The sequence below is a fragment of the Molothrus aeneus genome, chromosome 2 (genome assembly GCF_037042795.1).
Source record: "Molothrus aeneus isolate 106 chromosome 2, BPBGC_Maene_1.0, whole genome shotgun sequence".
NCBI lineage: Eukaryota > Metazoa > Chordata > Aves > Passeriformes > Icteridae > Molothrus > Molothrus aeneus.
This window is the reverse complement of record NC_089647.1, coordinates 68,541,401-68,554,494: the sequence shown is the minus strand read 5'-3', so window position 1 is coordinate 68,554,494 and position 13,094 is coordinate 68,541,401.

Here is a 13,094-nt window from a genome sequence, read left to right as displayed (position 1 = left end):
GTTTAACTTTGACTTGCTTTCCTGGGAAAGAAGAAAACAGAATTTTCAATGTGAACTGTCAAGCCCCACTTATGACAGGGCTTCACTAGTTAGGAATTCAGAGTTCCTCCTCCATTGGCAGAATGATGTAAAGAAAACCACCAAACAAAATTCTTTCAAGTTTCAACTACAACTCTACTTAAATAATTTACTTTTTAGTTTTACTCAGACTATTCTTTTTAAACTTAGTTGACATTTTCGTTGACAAGCACATTTTATTGCACAAGATCAGTAGTGGAATTGGCAGTGAAAAAGAGAGAGGGGGGAAAAAAGCTGGCTCTACTCAATGAGAGAACTACTATCTTGCCTTTGGGAAAAACAGTGCTGCCAGTGACCCTTTCTGAAGCCAGCAAAAAGTGGTAAACCAGTCACTGGAAGAAGTAAAATATTTGGTAACTTTGAATGTTTCCTTCTCCTACAGGAAGTAAACCAGAGGCTGTTTAGCTAATACATTTAAATAAAACAAAGAAAAAAATTGGGAGTGAGCATAAAGCTTTTAAATTAATCCTTTAGAAAGTAAAAATAAAATTATTAAATCGTTGAAAATGTAAATATTAAAGCCTTCCCTCTGAATTACTGAACTGTTGTTAGAACTAGTGGAGAGAACAAAAATATATAACTCAGAGAAAAAAAAGTGGAAATAACATCTCAAGGATAGCTTTTTATTTCTAAGATTTCTGTCAGTCATATTCCAAATGCATAATGCTGCATAGTGATCTAAAGAGAAGGCAGACCAAACAAAAGGTATTTTCAAGAAATTAATAGATATTTGCATTACATACTTAATGAGTGACCAATGCTTCCAAAGTGCCTTATGGAGGACACAGAAAGAGCTACAATAACATCCCAACCAATATTCCATTCAAAGAGATCTGTTCCAATAAAGCCACACATCAAAGCTGCTCTAGGAGTATTGAAGCTCTAGGCTGTTAGCCACACTAGGAGCTGTGTGTAACACTAAATCATGAACCAGGATGGACATGTTTTGTGCCTTGTGTCCAGCTACTCAAATGAAAGTAAATCAATCAGTTTGCTAAGCCAGTTTAATCAGAAGCTGTTCTAGGTTTAATCCCAAAAGTTGCAAGGCTAATTCAGGGCCCAATGCCAAATGCTTATGCCATTGATGTGCTAGCAAAAGGTCGCCTTGGTTTGATTTTTGACCGGGTGGAGGTCTTGGGTCTTGAGCCAGACAATTCTCACTGTTCTGCCCTGTGTTTTCTATTTCTGCTCTGGTGGGTAAACACTACCATCACCACCCCTTTACTAAAGGTGTTGTGTTTTGAGGTAATTTTGCAGGCTGCTCTCTGGAAAGAGCTGATGAATTCCTCAGATAAGACTGACATCTGTAGGGAATGTCCATTGTTATACTCAGTGGGATTTTCACAAAGGAGTTATTGACATACCTGGCATAAAAATAGCAAATGAAATAAAATATATTTTGCCTAGGCAGCTAATTTATGAAAGTTATGTGAGTAATTAGGTGCAATGAATGTACAGTTCTCACTGAGGATTTTCTTAGATGCTTCTTCCAGAATATCTTCCACCATGACATAGATGTTCCTACACCAGTACTAGGAAATATAAGAGCAATGAGGCACAGCTTCAAGCACTGGCCTGTCTTTTGAGTGTCTGTTTAACCATTAACACTCAGCCTGGCCTAGCTTTGCTCTGTGTTGATTAGAGCTGTGCTGAATAACACCTGGGTATTGCTCAAGAGCCAGAAAGCACTACAGATCTTTCCCTAAAGGAGGTGTGAAGATGTCCTCTCTGATTTGTTGGACAGTTTAAATAGGTAGATGCAAGTCTTTCCATGACACTTGGCCTCGGGGAGAAGAAGCAATGCCTGACCTGTGTTATTTAACAGCATAGGTGCTAAATTTGTTTGGCCTTTGTAGCCCTCTCTGATACATTCTGCTAATGACCATTGCACTGCACATAGCTGTGGGAGTTACACATGGGTTAGAAACACAAAGGCATGCTCAGTATGAACTTGAGATGGGACAAAAGTATAAAAATACAGAATGGTAGAAACCTCGCTTCCTTGTGGCCTTTTAGGAGGAATCCAAAGCTGTCTCAAAACTTTGCCCAACATATTTCCCTGTTTCTGAAATTTCCCCCTTTAAAGTTTCCACAGAATTTACAGGTGCTCAATATACTTCATGGTACAGGGAAGAAAATATTGTCCAAAAGAGATCTCCATTAAATTTTCTGGTACCAAACAAGCCTATGAGTATGTTCTAAAAATTCATAGCTCTTTAGGTTGATTGGATAAAGAAGGCCATGTGCCTTCTTAGATGGTTTAGATTTCCATTTTCTGTGCTCCAAGCTCTCCAGTTCCTAGTGACCATTTCAAAGACCTTACTGAGAAAAAAGTCCTGGTGAGGTAAAAGCAAGGATTTTCTAAGGAAAATATCAAGCTTTCTGGGCATCATGATTTTGTACCTTACTATCAGCAATTTCTTTTCTATGTGCACCTTGATTAGAGAGGAACCACAGTAAAAAAAAATTAAACTTTAAAAGAGACTTGCATGAGAATGGCCTATATGGGGACCAAACCCACAAGCTTGGTGTTATTAGCACTACACTGTAACCAAAATTAAACTCCTCTTTGGAGCAGTTTGAACCATGGATCACAATTCTGTCATCCCGCCATTCAGACGGGATGTCTTTACTTCAAAAGTCAGCTAGGGACAATTTATTCTGCAGTCCAGCTGTAACCCCCTCATCTGCCAAGATTTACAGAACACAGAGATGACCAGGTGCTATGTTCCACTGCATTAAATGTGTCAGCACCTGTCCAGCTTCTTCCAGTGGTCTGAAAATGAAGTGAGGACTCTAACCCTTCATACCCATCCTCCATAGAATATAGGGGTATTTCTGGGTGGAGAGAAGGGATACTGTGGTACCAGCAGAGCAGAGCACTTGTGGAATTGTCTTGTCTCAGTTTTGTTGATTAGGATTCTACCATGTGAACAGTCAGAAAAAATGTTTTCTGATATTTTAGATAAGGTTCAATCCTACCAGGTCTTTTTAACTTCATTAAGACCTACATAAAAATCCATAGCTCTCATGGCTGGTCTTATGTTCTTCAGAGCAAGGTGGACCTCCTGGCCACCCCTAAGGAAACGTATGGAACAATGGAGAAATTAATCTTTTCTGACCACTGACAATCAGTCTCAGCACTGTCACTGCTGCAATCTGAATAGAGCACTAATGTGGATAATTCCTTTTGTGAACCCCCAAATTACCCCAAACTTATAATGGAATCTATGAAGTTCTGTGGAAGAATTTTGACTGCCAGATCATGTCAGGTCACAGCCTGGCAGTAGTTGTTCCCATGTGGAAGGCAACATCTCTATTTGATTCTCTAGAACAAGCCTACCTAGATCATTCAAGGTAATGTCTTCCAGTGTTAGGAGATACTTGGTGCTCAAAACTCTTCCTGCTGTCAGAGGGTGCTGAAATCACTCAGCTACCAGCTCGATTCCTCTGGGAGGACATTTGGCTGAAATTCCTTTCTAATGTTCTTATAAAAATAGATATGTGCTTTTCAACTCTTAAATCTTTGTTCAGTAAGTCCCCATCTTCAGTTTATGCCCTTATCTCTTGCTATCTCTTTGCTATCTCTTTAATGAATACAAAAAATAAATACAAACACCAATTTTACCAGAAGAATGCATTAATATATAACTGAGTAAGGGTGTATGCCATATAAATGTAATCTTATCTGTCTTTGGGAATGATTGTGGGTTTTTACCACAGATAGTGCTGTGTTTGTCACATGCTACCAGTTAGGTAGATGTGTGGAATCTTGGCAAAAATGAAGACTCTATGCAAGCCAAGGCTAAGCCCTGTGTTTGGAGTGTAGTCCCTTGAGTCCATATGTCAGTCCTGTCCATTTCTGACCTGGTGACAGCATAAGGAATTCACAAAGACCCCATGCTTTGGTGAGATTCAGTCCATCTCCGACTTCATTAATGCATGTGATGAGAATACACACTACATTAAGACCTGTTTATGTGCATCCCAGACCTACTGAACCTATTTAATTTTGCTCTCCCAGGAATGTGCTCTGGGTCAACATGCACTTTCACCTGCCAGATACAAATTAGAGCACTGAGAAGATGTGTCCAGACAGAAGACTTGAGGGGATGGTGTCCCCAGGCTCCAAACTTAAAAAACGGCAGAGGAAGCAGATGGGATTTTGCAGAATACACAAAAGCTTGAAGTGAGAGAAGTAAGCATAAGATTGGGAAAGGGAGAAAAACTACTTAAATGTCTCTAGACCTCTATGCTGGAAAAGCTAGGGGTTGGTAACTAGGCTGGGGATTGTCCCATTACCAGGCTCCACCCTAACAAGTCAATGGGTAGGTGTCTTGCTCACTTATTTCCTTGTGGATTAAGAAATAATTACAGCCACAGTAATGCTAACCCTTTCTCGAACACTTCTCCATGTTTTGCAGTGTCTTTCCACCAAGCCCTGCCACATGCAGTATGCCACTGACATTCATACTTTTAAGCATTTCAGAATCTACACTGGGGCAATATCTTGCTGAAGGCACTGTGTTGAGCAACAAAGGCAAAGAAGTGGGAAAAGAGGGGCTATCTGTACTTCTCTAGTTTGTGACTTGGGCAAGGACCAGAAGTTTGGGCTCTGGGTTTCACTTAGGAGGCAATAGGAATTTAAATGAATAAAGGCCTCAGGAGTTCACTGTGTGTAGTCAGCTATGTCTAAAAGGGCTTCTATTGCCCTGTTTTTTGCTTAGACAAAACTTTTATCCTCTTGGAGTTTTTTCTGTGCAAAGTATAGGACTTCAAAAAAGGACTGCAACAACAGATGCAGCATATGCTCTAAATGAAGGAGCCCACATCTCACTGAAAAATGCATATCTCTGTCCTGCATTATATAAGAATTAAGGATGTAAAAGTCCAGCTCAGGAGCCAAAAGTTCTTGCATAACCAAAGAACAAAGAGCCATGGTCCTAACAGCAAACTCCCATTAACCACAGCCAGAATTTTGCCTAAGATCTGAATAGAGGCTAAGAAAACTGCAGGCTTTAGCTCTGTGTGCACAAGGGGGTAAGATCACTGTTTTCATGTAGGCATGACTGAGTTGTGCTTCAGAAACACATTTCATCATATACATGCAGAAACACTGACCTTTCAGACCTATGAAACTTGCATCCTAGTAAACATTTTGCTCACCAAGGAGGAAAACACAAGCCAAGAAATTCATATAGGGGAAAAAAAACCCAATAAAAAGAAAGAAAAAAAAACCCCAAAGATTGTTGTATTTTTTCATATAATCACGAGAAGAATCATTTTATGGTGTTTCCCATGTAATTACTGCCAGACCTGTTTAGCAAATGTGAAATACTCATTAGCAATTACTTAACTATACATATATTAAAGCTTAATTAGTAAATAAATTAAGCATATAATTAATTGCTTTAATCACTCGGCTTTTAATATTGTAATTATCACTTGATACATTAAGGGCATGTTAAGAATACTTTTCTCCAAAAAATACATTGTTAATTAATCATTAAAACTTATCTTACTACATGCTCATTAATGATTTATTACAGATACTGGGCCAAATTCTTCTCTCAATTACAGAAGAGCTAACTCTTTTGAAACCAATAGAGCTTCACTTGCATAAATTAAAGGAGAATTTGGTCCTGCTAATTAAACTTAAAGTGTTTGTCAGAGCATATCACCATAGATGGAAATCTGTAGTGCCTGCCTTATTTTAACCCAAGAGGTGCAAACTGCCTTTCTTTTAGGCTCCTTTGCTATGGCCAAGCATGGTCCTTCTGTAGCCTGAACTCAGAGGCAACAAGCTGGGCTTCATTTCTAGCCCTGTCATTACCACTGAATTCCAGGTCAGTGTGTGGACAACAGAGTTGCCCAGATGCTCTTTAAGGGGACAACTGATTACTTCTAGGGATAAGCTCACCTTTTTTTTTCCCCCAACACCTAAAAGGAGCCTAAAAGTATCAGGCTCCAAGGATGTTAATTTGAAAGGTGACTATAAGACTCAGAGGTTAAAGGACAGTTAATGAAAACCAAACACAAACTCTAGCTACATTTTTCTTATCCTGTGGGTTTTCTATCTCAGATTTGTAATCTCCTCAGGAAACTATTTTTTAACTTGGAATTTGGTATAAATAAGGTATCTATCAAAATGGGCCAAATGGCCTTAGTTAAGGTTTCTTGAGGGAGTAAGAGTAATAATATGGTTTGCAAAAGGTCTTCATACATAAACAGTCATATTATAGATTGTTGCAGAGAAGGCAGGATGAGGAGGGGGAAGGAGTAAACAATTTTTGAGCAAGGGATATGTATTCATAGATATAGAGCACAGAAGCTGAAGCCTTTGAAATATCAGTGAGAAGTCTTCTATGGGTTTCCTTTCACAGTCCCATTGGGATTCTCCCAGGCACAGACTATTTGCACAAATGCAAAATCTTCGTTGCATAAATGTAAATGTAGAGTAAATTAAGAAATTGAGATTTAATGACAATGGGCTTATGGGCTTTGGAATGTGGGTGCGCATATGCAGTTTACTATTTGCACATGCACTTAACTCCACCAAGGTCTCAAACCCTGATGAAAGCAGCCATTTTTCTGCTTTGGTGAAAGCAATACCTGTTTTAAGTAGGTGAGATTAAACAGCATTTAGTACTTGCTAGGAGGTACCTTTTGAGACCATCCCAAAGTCTGTGTTAAAAAACTGATCTTCTCAATTTATTGCTGGGTTTTGGGAGGGCTCCCAATACAGCTTTCAGGAGAACACACTGAAATCTTCATTTTTTTACTAAGATAGCAAAGAAACAAACACACTAATGCATACATGCACATATTCAATCTCAGTCTTTAAGTGACTGCTCCAGAAAGAAGAACAGAAAGAAAATATTTAATTTTAAATGGTTTAGGATTAAGCAGATCTTTCCTCATAATAACTTACAGCAGGGTGTTTCAGTGCTTTAGCACACTACAATCTGTTATTCAGGGCTGCAGGATGAATAAAAGAAAATCCCTACCTGAGAATCATCTGTGAGTTTTGAAACCATGATTGGTCCTAAGAAAAATGTCTTTCCTCTAGTCCCTTTTGCACTGAGGGAAAGAAAAGTGACTTGGGAAAAAGAGCAGATTGTGGAGGCAACCTTCAGCAGTCACATTACACTGGACCAATCTGTGATGGTAACAGCAACTACAGTCTTGTAGAGTCACTACATAACTCTAAATATTTGTGTTTTGTGGTGAATATTTCCCAAGTGGAAAAGACAATGACCATAGTGAATGTTGCTTAGATACCCTTCCCTAAGCTTAGAGAACAGATCTAAGCAAGGTTTAGGCATCTCCTAAGGGAATTCTAGGGCAGGGTGTGCTTACAGGGCTTTTGGCAATGGAAGTTGTGTGTTGTCCAAGGGATAAAGAGGGGGCTTCTCACTTCTGAGGTGCTCTCCATAGGCTTGAACTCCAATGACAAAATGGCTAAAGCTACCCAGGTCCCCCACCATACTGGGGAAGTCTCAAAGTCAGAAAGGAAATCCTCTTGGGTCTCATTGCATCAGTCCTTTAAACAAGAAATAAAGATAGGTACATGATGAAAATAAGTTTATAAAAAAATATGGTGCAAATTTAAGATTAAAAAAATATGTGGTCCTTGTTCTTAAAGAATTCCATTCTTTGCATGTCCAATGAATTATTCCTTTGACAACTTCTTCTTTACAAGATAATAATGCTTTTTCCTATCCTGTAGGGACCATTCTCATTCCTACCTGAGGCACGTAGACAGTAGCAACTTGGCAGAACATATGTAGAGAGAAATGGTTCACTTATCTCCAAATTTATGTTAAAAGATACTTGCTTCTGATTGATTTATTTAGGTTTCTTTATTTTAAGAAAAAAATGGAAATACACAATAATTGACACAGTAAACAAGACAATATAGGCCAAGTCTATTGATACTACAAGCAATGTGCTCCTGTTCTTGACCATCATTATACAAGAGGATTCTAATGACATTGTGAAATGACTCCTGAAAGAAATTCAACTTGATTGACCTAATAGTATTTCTTTATACTGATTATGAGTCTGTATGTAGACATTATTCACTGCAGAAATCAGTCTTCTTAAAAGCAAAATAAATATAATAGAGACATGCTGGCAATCTCCTTAAAATAAGCAAATAAGCAGTATTGGTTTGTGTCTTGACAGACAAAGGTGGTAATTGTTTTCCTGTTATAATTACAGTTTTTTAGTAAATTTATCTCAATATCATGGGGAAAAGCTACCCTGGTTTAAATGAATATAGCTAAACTCATTCTTATTCTTTATATAAACTTAAGTTGGATTCATACATATTCAAATGTGTATGAATGCATTTATTACTTCAGCTTAAAGCAGGAAATTATTAGTGGCCAAAATCAAAGTAAGCAAGAGTTAAATTAGTGTAAAATGTTCCTGATTAGGGATGTGCTTCAATTAAATTTTATGACAGAAAGTAATCTCAATTAAGCAAATGCAGCTTTTTTCCAATGCTCTAAAGGTCTATAGAGATACTATAGTAAATCAATATTTTCTGAATTATTATTATATATTATAATTTGCATGAAAAAAACAGCTCTGTAGAGTGTCATGCACAATTGGGATGGTTTAACGATGTCATCTTTGCATAGAGAAAAGAAATATATTGTAACAGTGGGCTTGGTTTCTTCTTTTCCTGATTATGCCAGCAAGGCTAAGGTAAGGATTGCTGGCAGCTGTACTTATGAAATTCCCTGTGAGTGTGTGTGTAGTACAAATAACAATTGAGCAAATCCCAGCTTGCAGACTTCAGCCATTTTGTTGTCACAGCCTACACTCTGGTCTTCCTCACTTGGGCACCTGACTTGCACCTGCATTTAAGAGCCCGTGGAAGCAGCCTTCCCAAAAGAGGCACCGAAACTTTTCGCGCAGGCACCAGAGTCATGTGAATTTGAGAGCCTCCAGTCCTCCTAACCTGCCAGTCCCCCTAAACTCAGCCAGGTGGGCTGCTCAGTCCTGGCCTCTCTCCTGGAGCTGTTTCTGGGGTGCGAGCACTTCCTTCAGAGTGCTGCTGCCCTGCCTGACTAACGCTGGGGTACGAGTCAGACACCTGGGGTAGGGGAGGATGGCAAAGGGCAGCTCCCAGCAATGCCTGCTGCAACTTTCACACTTTGTCTCCAAGCTGCCTCTTGAAGAGTTTACTGTTGCTCCTCACCCGGACATTCCTTAATCAAAAAGACTTGTCCTAGAGTAAAGGTATTTGTTTCTTCCTGGCTCAGATGGAAACACTACCAAAAAAACAAGGATCCCAGGTGGACCTCAGTTTATCTCAGATGTGCTACAAGCGCTCTTGAGTTTTCAAAGTGCACTGGGGGGAAATTTCAGGGTCCAATTCAGGTCATGGCTTGAAGTAAAAGAGATTTTTATTAATAATCATTACATCTATACATTTGTGGATGTTACCAGTGAAGGCAATAAGAAAAACAACTAGAAACTTATAAAAAGAAGCATTTTATTCCTGCCCTTGCCACCACATGTTCTGGAAAGGAGCTATATTGGCTCTTTTTTAGCTAGTAATGTCTAATGCAGGAAGACAGGAATAAGCAGAGTAGAAAGCACCTGTCAGCTCTATTTCCCACTCTCCTTGATTAGCATGAAACATTAATAGGGCTCTCAGAAATTCTGGTCTGAAATGGGCTTTGCTTGAAAACGTGTCTGCCTTTACTGCACAAAAGCTGCTGTCATTAAAAAAGGGCAGATAACGAAAGAAGACTCTTTCTTGAAATTTATACCATTTTTTCGTACAATGACAAATTATTTTAATAATAGGAATCGCACACTCTGCCATTTGTATAATGTTTCCCATAAAATTCTCCCATTAAATTTGCTCCTCTACTTGACTCATATCTTTTTAAAAAAATGACACACACAAAATGATACATCACGCATTCTTACAAAGAATTGGAAGTGAACATACTGTAATGGGTTAACATACGTTTTAATAAAATTTTCATTGTTGCACATTTCACTTTTCGGTACTGAGAGCCAGGGCTGTACCAGTAACCCCAGGCAATGCCTAAGGATAAAACAAATCATACGGTAGTGAACTATTTTCACCTATTTATCCTTCTACTGAAAATATATTCATAAATACAAAATGAAGCTAAGATACGTAGCCAGTAACATTACACATAACAAAGATATTCCCTAGTATTTTTATTCTATTATTTTTTAATAATGTACCTTCTGCATTACTGAGATACTTCAGCTTCTGTTTTTATTCCTTACATATCTTGTAAGGCACCAAACCATTTTAATTTTTGTCTCCCCAAAGTGGGCAGTAACAAATATTTTAATCTATAGAATCAAATTTAATCTGATTGCACAACCTATTACAGAACATGCACTACGAGTCAAAAATGTACACAGGTCTATTTATCTAGCAAGTGGAGTTTTCTGAAAAAGAAACTTTTGATTTGTGGCATATGTAGGTTTATTTGCATGTAGACAGACAATCTGCCTTAAAATATCTGTGTCATCAAAAACGTTCCTGTACACATCAGCATATTAACTGCATGCTAGATGGGGTTATCTCAGAGAATAAATACTGAAATAAAAAAAAAAAAGATTTGCCCTGAATATTCATTTTACTATAGAGGCATTGTACAAATTAAAAATAATAGGTTTTGTTTTTTCATTAGTGCATAAGAATTCTGGAATAATAATTACATTTTATTGACACAAATTAAAATGATGTGGTGACAATAAATAAAGCTAATTCAAGTTGCACCTCAGATCTAGTTTTTGTGATTGTTTATCTTGTTGCCTAGGATCAGATATTTAAAGGCGAAATCAAAAACACAGATGTTGTAAATAAAAAAGAAGCTGATGTAATTACTCTTTATTTGATAATGCACATTTAAGATTTCAAATTTTAAAATATCCAGATCTTCTTCTCCCCTTGTTGTCTCCCTTCTCTTCCCAAGTCTGATTTCACAGAAAAGATGTTTCAGATTGTCTCCTAATATGTTTCTAAAAACCATGTGTCTTCTATAAGAATGGTTATACAGAATGAAATGCAAGTATATTTATTCAACAAAGCATCATAAGAAAGAAAAACAAAGTGAGTTTAGAGACATCTTGTAAGACTTAAAATATTTGCTTCTAATAGCAAGAAATCTTTCTGATTATACATATCACAGGTAAATATATAATGAAAAAAACTTAGAGTACTTATAATTTCACACTGATTAATTTTTTCTTTATGTATTAAAATTATACATAAAGGATTTTCTACTCTTTTTTCCTCATTTTATTTTATAAATGCATAACTTCTCATAGAAAGCAGAAATGAGGATAAAATTATTTAGGCATTTTACCACTCTGCTTACATATGAACAATGCTGGTGAGGAACTTGCTGCTCTTCATTGGCTCAGCTAGCATTACTAGAATTTACATTTCTACATTTTTTGATGCATCCCAATAGTCCAACCCAGAAAGAGAGAAGATGAGTTGAAGAGAATTCTAAAAAAATTTGCATGAAACAGTCAGTAACAACACACGAAAAATGGCAAAGGAGAATTCTGATGTGTGTGCATGTGTTGCTTGCTTTCTCTCTCTCTCCCTCCGTCTCTCTTTTTCTTTCTACTTCATGTAAATCCTTCCTAATCTAATACCAACCAATAAGTCTATAAGAAACAAAATTCAACTCCAAAACTGTTACTTTATACAAGAGAATACAAGGTACAATGCGTATTTGCTAGCTACGGTGCATTTTCTGGTAAAAAATGCTGTGCAGTCTGCCGGCTTGTCAATCTTTAATAGAAACTCATCAATTATTTGTGGGCAGGAGATTGAAGCGGCTAATAGCTCAAATATATTCCTCTATTTCATTGCATCAGTAGCTCTAAATTAATGCCTGTATTTTCCCCCACTAAAATAAGTTAAAATAAATAAATAAATGAAGATGTAAAAATGTATATGCATCATTTGAATAAACATTTAAGCACCACAGCACTGGGTATTACCTCTGAAATAGGAACACAAGCCACAGAGCTTTTATTGTTGAATGCAAATTCATTAGAATGCAGAACAAAATATAATTTACTTGCAGTCTGACTAATCTATTTAAAAATAATTTTTCAATAGCAAAACTACCAATAGATTTGCCAAATATATCAAAGCACTGAAGTGTTTTCTCTTAAAAAAAAAACACCCTACCTACTTTGGCTTTTCACTTGAGTGACATCATGCCTTGAACCTGAACTATGTTTATATATCTCTATATCTATCTCTCTCTCTCCCTCTCTCTCTCCAAGAAGCTTGTAGGTGGGACATAGGAGATTCCTCATAAAACAAAGTCTACTCATTTCACCTAATTAAAAATGAAACTTCTCTGACATTAATAGGCAGTAAAGCAAATTTATAGGCAGACACAGAACATTTCAGTCAAAAAAGTTAGCCTACAACTTGATAGAAGGCAGGTTTTGCCAATCACATGCCATGAATCTACCCCCCCTGACCCCAGCCTTCTCTCAGATAGCGGATACTGGCATTCTTTGCACATCAGAAATGCGCCAGCAGAGACCATTCATGAGGGAAATAGGAAAGCAAGTCACATTTGAGCAGACAACAAATGCTCCGAAACCTTGACCCACTGCATGCAACAGTGAGTGAGCCGCAAACCCAGCACCCAGCAACATTAGGATGAACAGCAGCTGCAGCTTTCCTGACCTAGGACCCGGTCCTGCTAACGAATCCTCTGTTCCTTGCACACAGCTGCTATTCAAAAAATACAAGGAGCTTTGCATTATCATTTTTAAGCTAGTAACCATAGAACAGCACAGAATAGATGACACACTTACTGTAATGTCCCATGAAGCAAAGTTCCCATCTAGAGAGAGAGGCACTCTTATTCCACTCCCTGCAAAAGGGTTAACCATTATGAAGAAACATTATGCCAGACATTAGCAGACAGCCTATTAGATATTACATTTTTCCATACATGATAAATCCTGAG